This window comes from Thalassophryne amazonica, chromosome 14 (genome assembly GCF_902500255.1).
Source record: "Thalassophryne amazonica chromosome 14, fThaAma1.1, whole genome shotgun sequence".
In the NCBI taxonomy this organism is placed as follows: domain Eukaryota; kingdom Metazoa; phylum Chordata; class Actinopteri; order Batrachoidiformes; family Batrachoididae; genus Thalassophryne; species Thalassophryne amazonica.
In genome coordinates, this window is record NC_047116.1 from 82,638,063 (window position 1) to 82,660,659 (window position 22,597).

At 39.4% G+C, this 22,597-nt stretch overlaps 1 pseudogene; it reads left to right on the forward strand.

Annotated features, from left to right (window-relative positions):
- The first annotated feature begins 1,348 nt into the window (after positions 1-1,348).
- The window catches only part of LOC117524307, a 31,735-nt pseudogene continuing 10,486 nt past the window's right edge, over positions 1,349-22,597 (forward strand).

Consider the following 22,597-nt stretch of genomic DNA (forward strand, 5'->3'; position numbering starts at 1 on the left):
CTCATTAGAGCACCCAGGGGGCTATTCAAATAGGCCAACTAGTAACATATCACTCCTGAAAACAATCTTTGGCTTTTCACGTGAGGTAAATCTGCCCTGCAATTGGATTTTGGAAAACCATGTGACGGTGAACCAATTCCGATTGGACACTCACATTGGGCACGTCATTACACAGCTTCTATGAGGAGTACAAAGATGGCCAATGGCTGGCTCGAAAGTCTGTGGAGTTAACTTTTCAGAAAAAAGTAAGTTTCTATTTCATATCATTCAAAAGTTATTTATAATTTAGTAAAGCTTGGTCGCGTCGGCCCCAGAGGATTAAGATATTATTTACTTAAAGATGTTCAGTGAAACGCACCTAAACCCTCACCAGAAAAAAAAAAAGCAAAAGTCCCAATGCTTTTGCATGGTTTCCCATGTAATATACATCGTATATAACAGATTTGGGGTAACGGATTTTTGCTCACATCAGACAAAATGTCCTGTCTGATTGCAATGTATTTCCATTTAAAAAAAACCTCGCATGTACTGGACAAAGCGGTATGGATTTTGTCTGTTTTATATGTATAACAGATTATGTAATTTTATACATTTAACAGATTTCGATTATAACTGACAAAATCTGCTGGTCCACCTGAATCCATTATATGTGAGTTTTACTGTAGTCCCTTTCAATATGTTATACCCTTTATGTGATTATAAAGGATTTTCTAAGCACCATTACAATTTTGTTCCTTAGTATTCAATTCACACATTCTTATATGTAATCTTACATTTTACAAACTAATAAATCTAGAGCACCAAAACCAAGGAATAAATAAATAAAGTAAAATAAAAATAAATAAATAAATAAATAAATAAAAGTTATTGAGCATTTAAGAATTAGATGGCGCTGAATTGGTTAGTCCAGAAAAGTAATTTTCATAATATGGGATCCATGCTTAAGCAAATAAACAAAAATGGTAAATGGACTGCATTTATATAGTGCTTTTCCATCTGCATCAGATGCACCAAGGATCTTCTGGTCTCAATCCCAACACCTTAACCACTAGACCATCACCTCCCCTTAAGTTATTTTTGTTTTTTTTTATTTTGCTTTTCAGAACTGACAGGAGGTGTGGCCGCCAACAGAAGCAGCTGTGGAGATCTGTCAATCTGGACATCCCAGCTGGACAACACGTACTGTGTTTGGACAGACATGGACTGACAACTGTCCACTGTGATACACGTGTGACTGTTTGCTGTCATCACGTGCACATAAATAAAAACATACACTGCTGTGGCGACAGGCTACAGTGAGCAAGCGTGTGCACGCTGCAGCCCATGGACAGGCTACCCCCATGTTAAAATGGACCGTCAGATCATAACACGCAGTGAGCGATCTGACTCTCACGTCACCCACATGAGCTCTGTTCCACATGATGCAGTGTAAGTCCTACAGTGCACAGGACATGCGCGGGAGCTGTCTGGACACACGCCAATGGATGTGGACATGATGAAGTGAGGAACTGCTTCTCATTCAAGTCATTTCATGACTATAAGTCAGTGACCATGGGTCATCTACAGAGGAACAGACGGATCATATTTGTATTACCCGCTTGATAAATGTGGTGTTTTTATATGGTGTTTAATTTTTTTGTGTAAATACATCCATGTCCTTTCTGATATCAGGCAGTTTCCCACAGCTTTCAGAGAACAACGACAGCTGCAAGATGTGTAACCACAACGTGTAGCTGCTGGCACTGTTCCCACGTGCATGAACCATGGCACCAGCATTGTGCATGCATGCCCATTGGCGCGATGTTTCATGGTTTGCTCATACGAGCTCTACTTTGTGAGTTGCCCTGGAGTTGTATGTATTTTCACTATGTGTGAAGGGGCCCTTAGATTGGTTTGCCTCAGGCTATGTCTGTGGGCTTGCGTTCTTGTTTCACATCACTTCCTCCTGCTGGATATCCTCTTATGTCTGCCTTCTACCCCAAATGAATCTAAATAGGTATCCAAGCATAAAGGTAGAATTTGAGTCAGACATCTTCTGAAAATGGAAAAAAAAGTAGCTTAGTTGAAAAATCCACTTAATTGCATATATATATATATATATATATATATATATATATATATATATATATATATATATATATATATATATATATATATATATATATATATTTAAAAAGAATGAAAGAAGCTACCAACAAAACAAACAATGAAAGACATTCCTTCAAATGTCATTAGATTGCACATAAGGGGCGGGCATGATGGGTATTTATGCATTGTACCAGCAAAATTCACTGTTCCAGATTTGTAATCACTGCACCCCCACCCCTCAAAATTATGAATTTGAGCTATATGATCATACATAGCAATGTAGCTGTCCTCCATTTTCCATAAGTCCCAGATTCACCATGTTTGCACCATTCTTATTCTAAAACACATTGATATCTTCACTGTATTTACTGTATTTTCAAGACTAATAATCTAATATCAACTTAGAAAGGATGATTTAAAACATGGCCCTGCCTCATGCTCCAGACCCCCATGACCCTTCATTGGAGTAAGCAGTTGAAGATGAGTGAGTAAGTTATTTCAAACATTTATAATGAATAATCTGTTGCTACTGTCACTTTGTACATGACAACAACAGAATGTATTTTCTGGACAAAATGCATGCTTTATATAATTACACCACTGCACAGCAGGCATCACAGTTTTGTTGTGCTTGTGTTTGAACAGCTTTGAGAAATTCAATAGTTTGGTGTGTACTTGATGGAATGATCACCATGGTTAGACAAGGATAAAACAAATTGATTTTGAAATGAATTATTTAAAAATAAAGGTTGCAGGCCAATATAAAAATTTGATGCCAGTAATTCAACATAGGGAACATTTAGAATGGGGATTTTCATGACTTCTTTGCAGATAAACCAGTGAATTTTATTAACCCGCTGGGGTCCATCGCCTTGACAGCATGTCATTTAACCGCACCTCCGGTAATTCCCCTTTTAATGTACTTGAATATATTATCATGCTCCTGTATTGCATGTAAGAATGTTAAGAACAATCTCAGCATTTATTTGTGTAAAACAATGTAAATGATATAATTTCGCTCTAAAGCTAAATATATGAAATGTCTTTTTTAACATTTTTTTCACATATTAATTGAAAATACACCTTTATTCACATGAACAAACTGTTTTCATATTAGAAATAGTTTTACCAAGGTTTTTCAAGCTACAAACATAGTGCAACATATGAAAACAATTTTAGATAAATGTATAATAAATGTCTAAAGATAAAATATATGCTGTGCAGTGCAGCAGTGCTGTCCACTGGGCACTGCATGGCATGGAGTTGGTACATTGCAGACAACCATATTTGGAAAATGAAATCACTTATCAGTGCCTGGTGAATGTCTTCTTTTTTCAACTAAATCCTATGTTAGTAAAATGCCTCAGTCACAGAAATGCGACATCCACATTAGTAAAATCCTTTACTGTGAATCCCAGACTGATACATGCTGCATCCACTGTAAGCACACAGAGATACTGACATCAGAGGGCCATGTAATTTTCCCCAGCTTTTAGTACTAGTTGTGAGTGGTGATCATTTCCAGGGAAGACAAACTGCTCCTTGTCAGTTTCTGCCCCGGTCCAGGCCCATGTCATAGTTTGTCCCTGTTTTTGTCTCATGGTTTTTCTGTCTGGCCCTGGCAACCTAGTAACCTAGTAATTTAATAATTTCAGATAAACATGCAAACTAAGGATTTATTTATTTATTTATTTAGTTATTTTCTTTGGAGCAGAAGCCACTACAAAGCTATTACTCCCAATGATTGTCGCCAGTCCCAATGACATTGTGCACCATTATCAAGTTTGATCATGGAATCAATTCTATATGGCACACGTCTGTGTAAAGGCCCAGTCCCACTGAGGAGAGGATTAATTGTGCATAAACTGAATATACAAATTTCAGGCATTCGTTGTCATACGCAACAAAATTGACCAAGAATGACAAATTTCTCAGTATGGCTTACGGATATATTAATAATGTATAGCAAATATATGACCAACAATCACGGATGTATAACACATGTATTGAGGAAACGGATCGGACGCATTGCAATTATCACAGAAGTATTACGGATGTATTGAGAATGCATTGCGCAAGTGTTGCGGAAACAGCAGTTGTATTGCACATCTGCATTGTGGTCATAAAAGAAGCGTACTATTCACACCAACACCACAGTCTGTGGAGCAATTGGTGGACTTGGACAAGTTGATTGGTATGTTGTTGGATGGCAGCAGCTATCACACTACATCTTTGGGGATCCATAACTACATCTGTACGTCTCCAAAGCTGGACTGGCAATGACTGGCAAGTATGTCGATTTCTGCCACATTTATATAGTACTTTTGGTTTACGTGAAGTGTTTGTCCCACTGTCGCAAAGTGCTTGCTCACAGGGGGTCGTTTTGACCGTTGGGGTTTTTCTGTAATTATTGTATGGCTTTTGCCTTGCAATATAAAGTGCCTTGGGGCAACTGTTGTTGTGACTTGGTGCTATATAAATAAAATTGATTTGATTTGATTTGTTATGCATTCGCAAACTGTCCGCAAATCAGATGCAAAGCAGACGTAATACAAACGCTTTATCCATGGCCACTCTGTCTGCATTCACTACAACTTATTTCAGTTCATGATGTGGACGTGATAGGCATGCTATATATCCATTTTACACACTGTCCCAGTCCGCTGCCAAGCCACAATGCCCCATCAGTTGTGGATATCAGCGGATAACGGTGGATATACAGTGCATAGATTGAGTATGTATTGCGTATGTAAGGCCGATGTCATCCGCAACCAAAATTTTGTACAGCTCAAAAATCCTGGCAATGGAAAAACATGCCTGTGCAGATGTCGGTTGACTCATACAAGCATGTTTCACAGATATTGCAGATGTTTAGCGAATATAAACCAAGTTTGTGCGCAATTGATGTGCAAATCTTCTTAAATGCCAGTGGGACCGGGCTTTAAGTTACTTGAATATTTTGTTAATCAAGGACATAATCCAATAATGCAAAATGTTAGTGTTCAAACTATTTAAAGCTATTTCTAATGTATTCACTTGCATAACCAGCAATCAGAAAACATTATTCCACTATTTTAAATTTGAATGTGAAATTAGCTGTTGTCATCAATCAACCTCTTGCAAATCCTGCTTCGTGGCATTGGAGGCAGCTACAATTTTACATGTATTGCATGCACAATTTGATCAAATTTGCACTATGTACAGTAGTGTTCAGAATAATAGTAGTGCTATGTAACTAAAAAGATTAATCCATGTTTTAAGTATATTTCTTATTGTTACATGGGAAACAAGGTACGAGTAGATTCAGTAGATTCTCACAAATCCAACAAGACCAAGCATTCGTGATATGCACACTCTTAAGGCTATGATATTGGGCTATTAGTAAAAAAGTAGAAAAGGGGGTGTTCACAATAATAGTAGTGTGGCATTCAGTCAGTGAGTTTGTCAATTTTGTGGAACAAACAGGTGTGACTCAGGTGTCCCCTATTTAAGGATGAAGCCAGCACCTGTTGAACAATGCTTTTCTCTTTGAAAACCTGAGGAAAATGGGACATTCAAGACATTGTTCAGAAGAACAGCGTAGTTTGATTTAAAAGTTGATTGGAGAGGGGAAAACTTATACGCAGGTGCAAAAAATTATAGGCTGTTCATCTGAAATGATCTCCAATGCTTTAAAATGCACAAAAAACCAGAGACGCGTGAAAAAAAAACAACCATCAAAAGGGATAGAAGAATAACCAGAATGGCATAGGCTCACCCATTGATCAGCTCCAGGGTGATCAAAGACAGTCTGGAGTTACCTGTAAGTGCTGTGACAGTTAGAAGACACCTGTGTGAAGCTAATTTATTTGTAAGAATCCCCCGCAAAGTCCCTCTGTTAAATAAAAGACATGTGCAGAAGAGGTTACAATTTGCCAAAGAACACATCAACTGGCCTAAAGAGAAATGGAGGAATATTTTGTGGACTGATCAAATCAAATCAATTCAATTTAATTTATATAGTGCCAAATCACAACAAACAGTTGCCCCAAGGCGCTTCATATTGCAAGGCAAAAGCCATACAATAATCACAGAAAAACCCCAACGGTCAAAACGACCCCCCATGAGCAAGCACTCGGCGACAGCGGGAAGGAAACCCCCCCCCTAACAGGAAGAAACCTCCAGCAGAACCAGGCCCAGGGAGGGGCAGTCCTCCGCTGGGACCGGCCGGGGCTGAGGGAGAGAACCAGGAAAAAGACATGCTGTGGAGGGGAGCAGAGATCAACAACTAATGATTAAATGCAGAGTGGTGCATACAGAGCAAAAAGAGGTGAATAAAAAGAAACAGTGCATCATGGGAACCCCCCCAGCAGTCTAAGTCTATAGCAGCATAACTAAGGGATGGTTCAGGGTCACCTGATCCAACCCTAACTATAAGCTTTAGCAAAAAGGAAAATTTTAAGCCTAATCTTAAATGTAGAGAGGGTGTCTGTCTCCCTGATCTGAATTGGGAGCTCGTTCCACAGGAGAGGAGCCTGAAAGCTGAAGGCTCTGCCTCCCATTCTACTCTTACAAACCCTAGGAACTACAAGTAAGCCTGCAGTCTGAGAGCGAAGCGCTCTATTGGGGTGATATGGTACTACGAGGTCCCTAAGATAAGATGGGACCTGATTATTCAAAACCTTATAAGTAAGAAGAATAATTTTAAATTCTATTCTAGAATTAACAGGAAGCCAATGAAGAGAGGCCAATATGGGTGAGATATGCTCTCTCCTTCTAGAAGGAGAGAGCATATATCCTTCTTTTACTTCTGATGAGAGTAAAATTGTTGTTTTTGGGTCCAAGGGCCGCAGACAGTTTGTGAGATGACCCCCAAACTCTGACATCAAGCCACAGTTCACAGTGAAGACAGTGAAGCATGGTGGTGCAAGCATCATGATATGGGCATGTTTCTCCTACTATGGTGTTGGGCCTATATATCGCATACCAGGTATCATGGATGAGTTTGGATGTGTTAAAATACTTGAAGAGGTCATGTTGCCTTATGCTGAAGAGGACATGCCCTTGAAATGAGTGTTTCAACAAGACAATGACCCCAAGCACACTAGTAAATGAGCAAAATCTTGGTTCCAAACCAACAAAATGAATGCCTCGCAGATGTGAAGAAATGACAAACTAAGGTTATACAACTAAATACTAGTTTAATGATTCACAGGATTGCTAAAAAAAAAAAAGCAGTTTGAACATAGTAGTTTTGAGTTTGTTTGCATCAACAGTAGATGCTACTATTATTGTGAACACCCCCTTTTCTACTTTTTTTACTAATAGCCCAATTTCATAGCCTTAAGAGTGTGCATATCATGAATGCTTGGTCTTGTTGGATTTGTGAGAATCTACTGAATCTACTGGTACCTTGTTTCCCATGTAACAATAAGAAATATACGCAAAATCTGGATTAATCTTTTTAGTCACATAGCACTACTATTATTCTGAACACTATTGTATGAAGGAGCCCTTAGCAAGCAATGTACTAGAACAAAAGTACCAAGATAGAGTTTAAAATATGGTCCTGTAGGTCCATGCAATGCACTATGATGTGTGAATGGAAAAAACTGCAACTGTAAAGAAGATGGATGTAAAAACAGAACCTTCTTGGTCATGGCAATAAATGACAGATAACCACTGAAAGGTTTGTACAAGCATCATGAATAAGGCATGAAACATTGAAATACCACAATGTTTATGCAGTTAATCTGGACTTAAAATTGAAATCTGACAGAACAGTTGCAATTCTGAATTTATGTAAATAAATTCTGCTCATGTAACAAGGACAAACAGCAGATATGAAAAGCGTACTGGAGCATAATGTCTGCTGGCATGAATTCAGAAAATAGTATATATCTGCTGTTAATGTCACCTTCAGCACAACTATTTTACTGTAAGAAATACTGTTGGACTCCTTTCTTCACTCTCTCACACAACAGTGCAACGTGGTGGTGCTGGAGTCTGAGTTATCGAAGTTGCTCAGGCATAGATGGAAACATCTGCCCCAGCTGGCTGTGGAAGAATCTGAGTTAATACACCCATATGGAAATCTAGCTCTTTGTTGGGCTTTGAACCTGCAGAACAGATTATCTATTTAGTTTAATGTCTTTCCCCATAAAATGAGTTGATCAGGAAATTAAAATTTCACAAGTAAAAACACAAAGGAGGTTACTTCCCCCCACTGTGTACCACAAAGCAGACATCTGTTTCTACCACACCAGCTGAAGTGGTGGTTCATTTCCACATTTTGCACCTGAAATGTTTAGGTTTAATCACAGCGATTAGCATCACTGATAAATGCCAAAGGCATACAGTATTGCTTAAGCTTATCTTTCTCAGGCTGTCATGCAGCTGACCCAGACACAAATTCCAAGGTTGAAATTAGTCCAAAGTGGTCCATCTGATACAATGAACTCATTTTATTCATTGTCAGACCTCGGTGCCAGTTCTATAGGTTATATGTAATGAGTGGTTCATTGCTGTGCTTCTGAAAATTAAAAGTGCATTAAAGGTTCAAAAACAACCAATATAATTTTCAGTACTAGTTAGCAGTAGAGGAAAATAAAAGACTAGAATAGTCTTTACTGTCATTGTACAGAATATAATAAAATAGAGCCTTTATTGTCATTGCACACACACACACACACACACACACACACACACACACTCATATATATATATATATATATATATATATATATATATATATATATATATATATATATATATATATATATATATATATATATATATATTCAGTTCATGGATTTCACTTTATGGATCAGTTACTGCTGGAAATCTTGATTTCTTGCTTCATGCTGCGGTATTTGGCAATAAGCATGATGGCCCTTAGCTTGTGTATAAGACTTACTTATTTGTTCTTCTATGGATTTTACCTTTCAGATGACATAGAATAGAACAGAATAGAGCCTATATTGTTATTGTACATATACATACATACATACAACAAAATTTGCACTCTGCATTTAACCCATCCTGATTACAGTTAGACACAATCGAACAGATAGGAGCAGTGGACTTCCACAGCCCAGCACCCTGGGACCAAATCCAGATGGAGAGATGTTACCTTGATCAGGGGCAGAGAAAGGAGGATACATCATTTTGCATCTCTCATTATCAGTTGATGATAATTTGCTTGTGCCTTGTGAATATTTGTTCTGAGTGACATTTTTTTTTATTATTATTATTCTTTAGAAATGTTTATTAAAATACACCTTTGTCTTAAATGTTACTTGGAATGTAAGTTGCACAAGTTGCACATTTGTGTTTAATAGATTTTGGGGATCCCTAAGGGCACCTTCACACATAGTACAAATGTGGTTGAATTGCACATGAAGTGCGCATGAAGCAGGAATCGTATGCAATACATGTAAAACTGTAACTGTCTCCAATGCCTTGTACACCTGTTGCTACAACTATTTGCACACACCAGTGGCTGAAAGACAGCGTGCCCTGTGAGAGCTCATTGAACCCTCTCGCGGCAGGTGCCGGCCAAATTCCAGGTAACACTCATGCACATCTAACACCGCTCGCTTGTCACTTAGAAAATGTGTGGCCATTCGCACTATTAGCACCAAACCAGTCAGCAGACAATCACTTTTGAGCCAGATGTGAAATTTGTCTAAGTGCCCTCATGAGTGTGGCTTTGCAGACAGACACAGTGATACATTGGTGTGTGCGCTGAACTGACAGGGGCTGTGTCTGCCCACAGGAGAGGCTTTGGAGATCTCTGGTTCTGGACGTCCCAGCTGAAGAACACATACCAAGTTTGGACGGACATGAACTAACAACTGCCCACGGTGACGTGTGTGTCTGCTTCCTGTCTTCAAAACATATATCTCTGTTGCAATGGGCGGCAGTGGCATCGTTCACACCTGCCCATCGGCTCAATGTTTTCATAGTTCATTCATACAAGCAGTTCCACCTTGATTCACCCTGATTTGTTCTTATAGGTACTATGTGTGAAGGGGCCTAAAGTATGGTGTCTTAGATAGCTTAACATGAATGTAAAATCTGTAACACAAATGCAAAAGTCACAGCACAAATACAACAACCACAACATGAATGCATAAGCTGCAATATTAATGTAAAACTCACAAACATGAATGAATAAGTCATAGTAAAAATGCAAAAGCAACTACACAAATGCAAAAGTCCTGACAGAAATATAAAAGTCACAATGCTAATGCAACAACTGCAACATGCAAAAGCAACGATACAAATGCAAATGCTGGAATTTGACTGCAACAGCCGCAACACAAATGCAAAACTTGCAACATGATGCAAATGCCACAACTTGAATTTAAAAGCTGCAACACAAATGCAAAAGTACCTACAAAAATGAAAAATGAATGCTAAGTCACAACATCAATGGAAACATTGCAACACAAATGCAAAATCTGCAACATGTCTGCAAAAGTTGCCACCCAAATGGAAATGTGGAAATGGAAAGACAAATGCAAAAGCCACAACACTAACGCAAACACACCTACACAAATGTAAAAGTCGTGCTACAAATGGAAAAGTCACAGCGCTAATGCAAAAGCACCTACAAAAATGTAAAAGTTGGGACACAAACGGAAAAATCACAAGATGAATGCCAAAGCACTGACACAAATGGACAAGTCACAACACAAATGCAAAAGCACCTGTGCAAATGCAAAAGTCACGACACAAACAGAGAAGTCACAACACCAGTGCAAATGCACCTGTGCAAATGCAAAAGTCGTGACACAAATGGAAAAGTCACAAAACAAATGCAAACTAACATGAATGCGAAAGTCACGACACAAATGCAAAAGTCATGACATGAATGTAATTTACGCGAAGCCGCAAGTGCACAACAATTTATACAGTATTATCGGGCCAGGTTTCAGGGGGACTATTATTGTTTACAGAGAGGCTGATCCACCCCCCACCCTCCAATTTTAAAAGCTAATTATATTTTCAAAGAGATATAACAATTTTGCCAGGATTTGAGTTGTTGGTTTTGTATTATGCTTTAGAGTGTTTTCTGATCATGTTCTGTGTGGTGATTTTCTTGTCTTGTCTTGGGGTTTTCCATCTATTTCTCTTGTCTGTCACTTTGTGCTCGGTTGTGGGTGTGTCCCTCTGTCTTTCCACTCCCACACCCTGAATCTTTCCCTCACACCTGCTCCTCATTGTCTGCTCATCATCTTCCTGTATTTAAACCTCACCTTGTCCACCTGCCAGATTGTGGTGCTTCATGTCTTGGCTTTGAACCTTGTTCCAAGTGTTTTTCTCATCCTGCCTGTCTCTCAGTGTTTTCATGACCACCTGCTTGTTTTTTGGACCACCCCTCTGCCTGATTAACTTCTTACTGTTGCTTATTACTGCTGCCTTTTTGTGTACTCAACCCTGCTTGTTTTACCAGCAAACCTTTTTGAACAATTCCACTCTGTGTCTGAGCCTAGCACTTGTGTCCAGCCATTTCATGTTACAAAGCCTGATAAATTTGATAAAAAGAACTTTGTTCTCTGTTATGTTTTATGTTTTGCCCATTATGAAATTAATGTTTTGAGTGTTTTTTTTATTTTTATTTATCACGAGTGCATTCATTCTGCCTTGTTGGAGGTTGACTCTTTTGTTGAGCTGCTGCAGTTAAGCTTTGTTTGTCATTGAAATAATTAAATTTAATCTTTATTGAAGCCTTTCTGTACAAACTGAGGCACAGCATTGCATGAAGCTTTACACACTTCAAAAGGATGTGCTATACCAGCAATGACAAAAAAAAGAGGTGAAATGAAAATGAAACATGTCAGTATTACTGTATGTTGGAAAAGGTGCACAAACACTATTGGAGAGATTTACCTTCAAGGCTGTTTTATTATAAACAACAAATATTACAAGATTGCAAATATGCTGTATGAGAGATATACGCATTTGTGTTTATAGTTTTTGCCAACTGATTTAACACCAAACTCAAATGCTTGGACCAAAGCGTCAAAATATAACCTTATTGTACAAATACTTTGAACACATTGTGCCCACATCTTAAACACGTCATCTGTGCACTGCAGTTGCAATTCTGCAACACACACTGCAGAACACTAAAAACAGTTTCATACATTAGACACCAAGTTTAAAAAAAAAAAAAATAATGTATTAATTCCATTAGGAAAAAAAAAAATAGTTTAAATGGGAAAAAAAACACATCTGGTGATGTAGTAGTATTTCTCTGTACTACTTCTCATTAGAAATACTGAACACTCAGAACTGAAAGCACTTCCACAGAAAAGTGAGCACCAGTCAGCCTCAGCCTTTGCACTTCAAAGAGGACATGGAGGTAGCAAGATGAAGAGATAGAAAGAGAGAGAGAGAAGTACGGCACGGGTGAGGGCATGCGCATGGATGAGAAGTTCAAAGAAGAGGAAATGTATGAATTCATATTTCAAACAAGAGAAATCAGAGATCTTTGGTTGATGTCTGCCAATCTGGATCTGGATCACCCCCAAAATTCAGTGGAGTGTTCCATGGCCTAAAAATCTGTGGTGCAAATTTGGTGAGAATCCATGAAGTACTTCTGATGTAATCTTTCAAAGCTGATATACAGGGAAATCTTGATCCAGGATCTGGATCACTTCCAAAATTCATTGGAGTCTTCCATTTGGCAATATCTATGTGTGGTGCAAATCTGGTGAGAATCCCTGAAGCAGTTTTTAAGTAATCCTTCAAAGCCTATATAAAGGAACATCTTAATTCAGAATCCGGATCTGGCTCCGGATCACCTGTAAAATTCATTGGAGTCTTCCATGGCCTTATATGTATCAGTGATGAAAGCTTGAGAATCCGTGAAGTACTGATGTAATTCTTCAAAGCCTATATAAAGTGAAACTTGATCCAAATGCGGATTACCTCCAAAATTTAATGGAGTCTTCCATGGCCTAATATATATTGCTGTTGAAAATGTCATCAAAGTCTGTGCAGTAGTTTTGATGTAATCTTGCTAACAGCAATCCTTCAAAGCCTGTATAAAGTGAAACTTGATCCAGAAGCTGATCAGCTCCAAAATGTAATAGTTTTTTTTCATGGCCTAATATCTGTCTGTGGTAAAAATGTCGTAAAAATGCATGCAGCAGTTTTGACGTAATCTTGCTAACAGACAGACAAATAAATAAATAAACGGCAATGATTTTATTACATCCTTGGTGGATGTGATGAAATAAGGGCAAATTTCATGTGCCATGTAGTTCAGCATGGTTTGAGCCTGGGCAGAGAGTCCACCCCAATCTTAGGCATTTCACTGGAGCCTCCTTCATAAGAATATTCAGATGGGACAACAGATAGGCTATGTCTTCAACTCTTCACTTCACACTGTGGTTACAGTGTGCAATGGATTTGTACTATATACTGTGATTTAGATTTGACAATGTTCTTCAGTCAACAAAAATGAGCAGGTAGTATAGGATGGACCAGAGCAGCCCAAAATTTCACAGTTCAATACTTACAAAACTCACCATTCCTCAACCCAATAGAGGATTTTTTTTTTTCCTGTATGGCAGTGGAAGGTGTACAATCACCATTCACATGCCTACATGCCTCTTTTACACGCTGTGGAAGAGGCACGTGCAGACATTGGGCCATTTTCTCGGAATTGCTGTAATTTATTTGATTTTTATATGTTATTTTATTGTATTTTACCTTACTATATTTTACTGAATTGTTAAATTTTCTTGTGTGTCAGTATATAATGTATATACAATTTTAATTAATTTATTTCATTTATATAGCACCAAATCACAACTAAGTAGCCTCAATTGTGCTTCACACAAGTAAAGTCTTACCTTACCAACCCCCAGAGCAAGCACACAGGCAACAGTGGTAAGGAAAACTCCCTCTGATGATTTGAGGAAGAAACCTCAAGCAGACCAGACTCAAAGCGGTGACCCTCTGCTTGGGCCATGCTAGTGACAGAATTGACAAAACATTTTCTAAAACGATTATAGAGGAAATTTTGCTGGTGCACATTATGGGAGGGATGTAGAAGTCAACACCACTCCCATCTCTGGATGGAGCTGCACCTCAGAGAGAAAAAAACAGAATCAAGCATCGGAAAGACAACAAATAAAGTATAATTTGTCAGCATTAAGCAACAAGAAAAACAGAAGAAATACTAAGGTGATTGCTGGCCACTAGCCCTAAGCTTCAGTAAAAGACCCAGAATTTAGATAAAGTTGATGCTGTGGCCCGCTCCGTTTCCTAATAAAATAATACATCATTGTGTTGTTGATGCAGCCACTGTAATTCTATTTTCACTTCATGTGCAAGGTTTTCTTTTATTCTTTACTGTAAAGACTGATTGGAAGAAAAAAGCTATTTCAGAAATACTATTTTGAGCTTCACAGGAAACTGTACATAATGAATAAAAATAGTACTGTAAAGTACTGGCTGCAATGTTTTCTATAAAGCACATGTGTGTGTTACAATTCCTTTGAGAGAGTGTTTCTAAATGTGTTGAAGAGATGGGTTTTATTCAGTTTGTGTGTAAAGTTTTATACCCAAAATTTTGAAATAAGTGTGAAAGCAATCAGCAAAAAGTGTAAACAGGGTTTTGTTTTCTATATTTGTAGAAAAAATATCTTGCAGTAATGCATGTGTTATACCTTCTCAAATTTACCCCTTAATGCCTATTGTCGCATATATGCTATAATATTTGACTCAAATATGCAACATACCAAATTGACCAGTATGCCTGTTGTCGCAAATTTGCAACATACCATTATTATTATTATAACATTATAACATAAAGTCATTACCAAAATACCAAAATTACTATCTATTTCTTGTGCAAAAGTGAAATTAATAATCTCAACATTATTTACCATCTACTTAAAGGCAAAAACACACACAAAACATTTTTTTGTTATATATAGCTATATAAATTCAGGCGTTAAGGGGTTAATCTCTTGTCGTGATCCTTCATCACGTTTTGCACAAAATTCACAGTCCTCGGTCTGATCTCTGATCTGTTAACACGTCCAGATGTGCAGAGAGCAAAATGTGTCCCATATGTTAACAGGCCGAGGCACATGTACTGGGTTTCCTGTGTATTCCATGCAAATAACAAGCCACTTATGGTTACAAGTTGCTGGCTGCTGTAAATGTGTTAACGAACCGAGATGCACCTATTAAGGACGTACCATCAGTGCACCTGCAGGATGAGCAAAACATGACCTCTGCGTGAGTGCTGAGCAATTGTCTGTTCCTTGTCCTACGCACATAAAGCGGTTTCCTGTAATTGCCAACGTGTACCTGATGCATATGACATGCTGTCTCACATACTGATGTTTCATGTCTCCTTTGTGTACCTGCTGTACATATGACCAAGCTGTATATACGGTCTGCCAATTCTGTGAAATAAAGCATCTACAATGGCGATACTGAGCTATGAACATGTAGAATTAACCCTCTGGGGCTGATGCCATTGTATACGATGGATGAGACCAAACTTTACTAAATTATAAATAACTTTTTAATGATATGAGATAGAAACTTTTTTTTTTGCTGAAAAGTTAACTCCGCGAACTTTCGAGCCAGCCATCAGCCACCTTTGTACTCCTCATAGAAGCTGTGTGATGATGTGCACAATTTGAGTGTCCAATCGGAACTGGTTCACCATCACATGGTTTTCCAAAATAAAATCATAGGGCAGATTTACCTCATGTGACACACCAAAGATCATTTTTTTAGGAGTGATGTGTTACTAGTTGGCCCGTTTGAATAGCCATCTGGCTGCTGGCTCCAGTGTGCCCTGTGCCATTATGCACAGCGATCAGTGAAAGTGAAGCCCCTGTCACAGTGACGTATTTGTAGAGCTGCTCATTGCAGCATTGTGTTTCATTTAAATATGCCTGAAATACACGCATACTCTGCCTTTAACAGTGTTCATTCATACTTGGAGCTGCGTATGTTCGCGTTTTAATGTGTGCACACAGTCACGTGTGCCATGCTGCACCAGTTTCAGTACTATTTTCTGCCTCTGTGGAAGTGTGCTCTGTTCTCTACTGCATGGTGTGGTGTGGCTCAAAAACAGAGTCATTTAACATTATTATTATTATTATTATTATTATTTTTATGCAGCCAGCGCGCGTTTATTTTAAAGAGTCACAGCTCTGATTAGACACAGAGAGAGAGAGAGAGAGAGATTTTATGAAACAATGCAACACAGTGAAACAGTCCTCATATAATTAATTAGTCCAGTATGATAAAGTGAAGCAACGATCTTGCAGTATTTATAGCTCCAGAAGAACAACAGAGAGATGTGAAATGGCGCACAGTACTGTGTTGCAGTGTGGGCGGGCTCACAACAGAGGACAGTAGCACGGCGCTGTGTGTACTCGCGTGAAGGCTCCATGCTGTGCTGTATGCCGAAGAAAATTAAACATGTTTAAATTCTTCCGTCCTATGCATGTAGCCCTCAACATGCTGCTGCGTATTGAGAAAAAACTCCTTGTGATGTGGACGGAGAGCTGCTCATTACAGCATAGACGATACGCTGTAATGAGCAGCTCTGCGAATACGCCACTGTGACAGGCCCTTGAACAGAGGGAGCAGACGGAGAGGTTCTGATGACAATCTCACATGCTCAAAGACAGAGTGTGTGAGTTTTAGAGATGCTCCACTCCTCATTACCTGTGAATGTTATTGAATAAGCCTGTGGCAAGCTCTCTCACTTTTGCGTGAAGCACAGTTTACCATATCAATGAAGCGAGGGGGCGGGGTCGTTCCTCAGAGTGTAATTGGGCCAAAGTGTGAAAGCTGCTTTCAGAGCAGGACAGAACACTCCAAAACACAGTAGAAGTTTGTGATGTGACCTTTGTGTAATAGCAGACAGAAATTGCTTTGAGATGAAGACAAACAAAATGCATAGACCATTTTGTATATATTGTTCAAAATGTGCATTTGTGTTTATTGTTTGACCTTGTTTGTTGTCCAGTCTTTCACACAAGACCTCAAATTACCTTTATAAAGAGTCAAAACAGTTGTTTATTATAGTTTGCTGTGTGTATTGAATAAATGTGTGTGGGAAATTATTGTGATTGTAAACCTTTATTATACTTATAAAACACAACAAAAGCGCATATATATATATATATATATATACACAAGGTCTATTAGAAAAGAAACCAACCGTTTTATTTTTTTTAAAAACTATATGGATTTGATTCATAGCCAAGCTTGAACCTTCATGTGCATGCGTGAGTTTTTCCACGCCTGTCGGTGACGTCATTCTCCTGTTTGCACACCTCGTCGGAATTCCTTTGTCTGAGAAGTTGCTGAGAGACTGGCGCTGTGCTTCATCAAAATTTTTTCCAAAACTGTGAGGCACATCCGAGTGGACACCATTCGACAAATTAAGCTGGTTTTTGGTGAAAATTTTAACGGCTGATGAGAGATTTTGGATTGTTTCTATCGCTGTAAGGACTTCCCACGGAGCGGGACGTCGCGCAGCGCTCCGAGGTGACGTTGTCATCCTGTTTCAAGCTGAAAACCTCCAAATTTAAGCCTCTGTTGACCCAGGACGTCGTGAGAGAACAGAGAACTTTCAGAAGAGGTCGGAATCAGCAGTTTATCCGGACATTCCACTGTTAAAGGAGATTTTTTTAATGAAAGACATGCGGACAGATTGGCTCGTCGGCTCGCAGCCGGCATGGCGCGCCCGCCACAGGAAAAACACCTATGTGTTGATAACCATTTGTAAAATCCAGGCGGCTTTTGGTGGCTTTCAGTTGAGTGAGTATCTGAGAAATTGTTTAACAGCAGGGCATGTTCCAACTTGTCCTTAAGGCTTCCAACTGAGGTGTTCTTCCTGTGGCGGGCGCACTGCGCCGGCTGCGAGCCGACGCGCCAATCCATCCGCAAGTCTTTCGACTCAATCGGGCCATGGGTCATGAAAATGTTCAACATGTCCCTGTCATCCAGTCTCTTTCCGAGCTCATTTAAACATGCTGTGTTGGAACCAAGACTCAAAAAGCCTAACTTGGACCAGTCTGAGCTTAAGAATTTCCGACCAATATCGAAGCTCCCCTTTCTAGCAAAAATACTGGAAAAAGTGGTCGCAAAACAACTAACGTCTTTCCTTGAGATGCACAACATCTATGACATTTTTCAGTCAGGCTTTCGGAAACACCACTCCACCGAGACCGCACTACTAAGAGTGTCTAGTGATATCATGATGGCCGCTGACGCAGGAAGATGCACGGTCCTAGTCCTGCTAGACCTGTCCGCAGCCTTCGACACTGTCGACCATAGCATTATGGTCAACTGGCTGCGCGATCTGGTAGGGTTGTCGGGGTCCGTGCTGAAATGGTTTGCCTCATACTTGGAGGAGAGGACCTTTAGTGTGTTGGCTGGCCATAAACTATCGAAAACAGCTGCTTTACAGTATGGTGTCCCACAAGGTTCTGTTTTGGGGCCACTGCTGTTTCAATTGTATGTCCTTCCCCTCTGCCAGTTGATTCAGGACTTCAGGGATATTTCCTACCACCTGTTTGCGGACGACTTACAACTGTACTGTTCCTTTAAGATTTCAGAAGTCCACAAATTGAACTCTTTATTTGACTGCCTGTCACAGGTGAAGAAGTGGCTTAATGGAAACCGTCTGCAACTGAACTCTGAAAAAACTGAGACACTTATTGTTGCCCCTGACAGTGCTGTTCCTGTTATCAGGAACCTCCTTGGTGACTTGGGCTTAACGGCAAAAACAAGCCTTAGAAACCTTGGCGTTATTTTTGATGAAGGAATGTCTCTTGCTCAGCACGCAAGCAAGCTTGTGAAGAATTGTTTCTTTCAACTGCGAAATATCGCCAAACTTAAACAGTTGGTGTCACAGAAAGAATTAGAGGAAATTATCCATGCCTTTGTCGCCACATGGTTGGACTATTGCAACAGCCTGTTCACTTGCCTGTGTAAGAAGGAGATAAATCTGTTGCAGTATGTCCAGAACTCTGCTGCAAGGCTTCTGACCCGCACCAACAGGAGAGCCCACATCACGCCTATCTTGGAATCCCTCCACTGGCTCCCTGTTGCCTCCAGAATTAATTTTAAAATCTTGGTTTTGACTTTCAGAGCACTACATGGTCAGGCTCCTGATTACATTGCTGACTTGATTCAGCCGTACACCTCAGCCCGCAGCCTCAGATCTTTAGGTCAGAACCTGTTGATGGTTCCTCGAACCTCCTTTAAAACTCGAGGAGACCGATCTTTTAAAGCCGTAGCGCCTCGTCTCTGGAACGAACTCCCTCTGTCCCTGCGATCCCTGGACTCTGTTGAGATGTTCAAAAAGCAACTAAAGACTCTACTTTTTAAACAGGCTTTTCATGGCCAATAATCTTTTAGTACTGAGTGTTTTACTGTATATTTTTATTGTTTTACCTTGTAAAGGGCTTTGTGACCCCTGTCTGTGAAAGGCGCTATATAAATAAAGTTTACTTACTTACTTACTTACTTACAAAAACAACTTCCACAATCTTAATTATAATCTGCAGTCCACTTTCTACTCCTTGAAAAGGCAAATCGGTGAAATTGTTAAAAAAAATCTTCTCTGCTAGCAATAATAATTACACACATTGTAAACCCGAACAAGTTAGGATAACTCAAAAATATTGAGGTAATCACAAAATTTTTGAGTTCATAAACTTAAAATTCAATTGTTACCAGAACTTAAAAGTGTCAATTACATGCTACTTGTACATCATGATTACAATTAAATAATAGGGTTCATTAAGTAAAATTCAAGCCTTTCGGCTGCCCTGTTGTATTTCACTTGGGGTTGCCACAGCAGATTTGAGGTCATGCTCATGTCAGGGGGCCTTAAGCTGACTGCTGCTGACTTTGGTTTGGGCCATTCACACTATAACATGAAGTGGTTGACGCTGGCCGACATAGCAGATTCTCAAAACCTTGGTTTAATGCCAGAGAAGGCACACTCCAGTGGTTAAAATTTCCTGTCTCTCATACAGGTCAGCATAGCCCAACAGAGTGCATTACTGGTAGAGCTCATCACTTGACGGCAGTCCACTGACTCACATTGGTTGTAGTTTAACCACCATCGGAGGGTGAGCACATTTGTAGTGCACTCCTTGGAGCAGTAGCATAGCCTGGCAGAGATAATTGTTGATTCAGCTTTTGAGATGTCTCACGAGATTGCATCACTTGCTACTGGTGCATTGTTGAGACATGTTTTACATATTCCTTCACATTTCTACATACAGTATTTTCAAAGAGGATTTAAATCAAGAAGGTTCTGACACTGATTTTGACAATCACAGTCTCAGCACAGCAGCAAATAGTAATATTGACATGCTTTCTAGATTGAAAACCAGAGGCTGTGCATTTGAGATTAAATGTAATTGAAAGGTAATGCTGAAAACCAAACAGAAAGTTTCCTTTCTTTAAAGGGGTTAACGATCCATGCCCTCAATGCTGTGCATTTTCTCTATTGTTGTTCCCTTCTCCATAGGCTCACTCTGTCTTTCTCATTCTCAAACCAACAACTATGTACATATGTAAAGACATGGATGACCTCTAATTTCCTGCTTTTAAACTCAGATAAAACTGAAGTTATTGTACTTGGCCCCACAAATCTTAGAATCATGGTGTCTAACCAGATCCTTACACTGGATGGCATTACCCTGACCTCTAGTAATACTGTGAGAAATCTTGGAGTCATTTTTGATCAGGATATGTCATTCAATGCGCATATTAAACAAATATGTAGGACTGCTTTTTCGCATTTGCGCAAATCTCTAAAATTAGAAAGGTCTTGTCTCAGAGTGATGCTGAAAAAACAATTCATGCATTTATTTCCTCTAGGCTGGACTATTGTAATTCATTATTATCAGGTTGTCCTAAAAGTTCCCTGAAAAGCCTTCAGTTAATTCAAAATGCTGCAGCTAGAGTACTGACAGGGACTAGAAGGAGAGAGCATATCTCACCCATATTGGCCTCTCTTCATTGGCTTCCTGTTAATTCTAGAATAGAATTTAAAATTCTTCTTCTTACTTATAAGGTTTTGAAAAATAAGGTCCCATCTTATCTTAGGGACCTCATAGTACCATATCACCCCAATAGAGCGCTTCGCTCTCAGACTGCAGGCTTACTTGTAGTTCCTAGGGTTTGTAAGAGTAGAATGGGAGGCAGAGCCTTCAGCTTTCAGGCTCCTCTCCTCTGGAACCAGCTCCCAGTTCGGATCAGGGAGACAGACCCCCTCTCTACTTTTAAGATTAGGCTTAAAACTTTACTTTTTGCTAAAGCTTATAGTTAGGGCTGGATCAGGTGACCCTGAACCATCCCTTAGTTATGCTGCTATAGACTTAGACTGCTGGGGGGTTCCCATGATGCACTGAGTGTTTCTTTCTCTTTTTGCTCTGTATGCACCACTCTGCATTTAATCATTAGTGATTGATCTCTGCTCCCCTCCACAGCATGTCTTTTTCCTGGTTCTCTCCCTCAGCCCCAACCAGTCCCAGCAGAAGACTGCCCCTCCCTGAGCCTGGTTCTGCTGGAGGTTTCTTCCTGTTAAAAGGAGTTTTTCCTTCCCACTGTCGCCAAGTGCTTGCTCACAGGGGGTCGTTTTGACCGTTGGGGTTTTTTCTGTAATTATTGTATGGCTTCGCCTTACAATATAAAGCGCCTTGGGGCAACTGTTTGTTGTGATTTGGTGCTATATAAATAAAATTGATTTGATTTGATTTGATGTAATTAATAGGTTCTTCAAATAGCATCATAAAACCATTCTGAATGCAGTTTGTGTTAAAAGACAGTGAAATAAATTTGAAAAGCTGGTTTCTATCAAGATATACAATGCAGAACCCACTTCCTGGGGGAAAACATCTTCTAAGCCTCCCTTTGGCTTTGTTGTTTTTTGTTTTTTTTTAACAAACTCAATCGAATTTACCCCCTAATGCTGTGATAGATAAGCACTTTACTCATTAGCATAGATTCAAGGCCCCTGGAAGGAATGAACCAATCAAATGGTAATTCCACAGACAAACACGGAGGCTATAAATCTCTTGCTCCCACCCACTGGGAGGCCAGATTACATTGCCACCTTGACCGCCCAGCATATTCCAACCCCAATAGATGCGATGTCCTCCAACAACTTTCTGTATATCCCAGTGATATGCAACTCCCACCTAGGATTATCAACAAGGCCGTATTGGGGTTTGTTTGAACATTCCCACTACATGCAGAATGTATCATAGAATGTTCACCTTGACACTGCTCACCGGGGGCCAGGTGTTTCAAAAATTTAATATGGATAAAGATTGTATCAAATCTCAAAAAAGAGCTGTTCAAAAGCAAAAAGGTTTTCTGCAGTTGGATTAGATCACATAATCCAGTGTTGGGTTTGATCTGGATCAAACCTTTGTGTTGTTCACAAATTTTATGAAGGATTTGGATAGATTTTATCCAAATAAAGATAGATTATTCTGAACCCAGG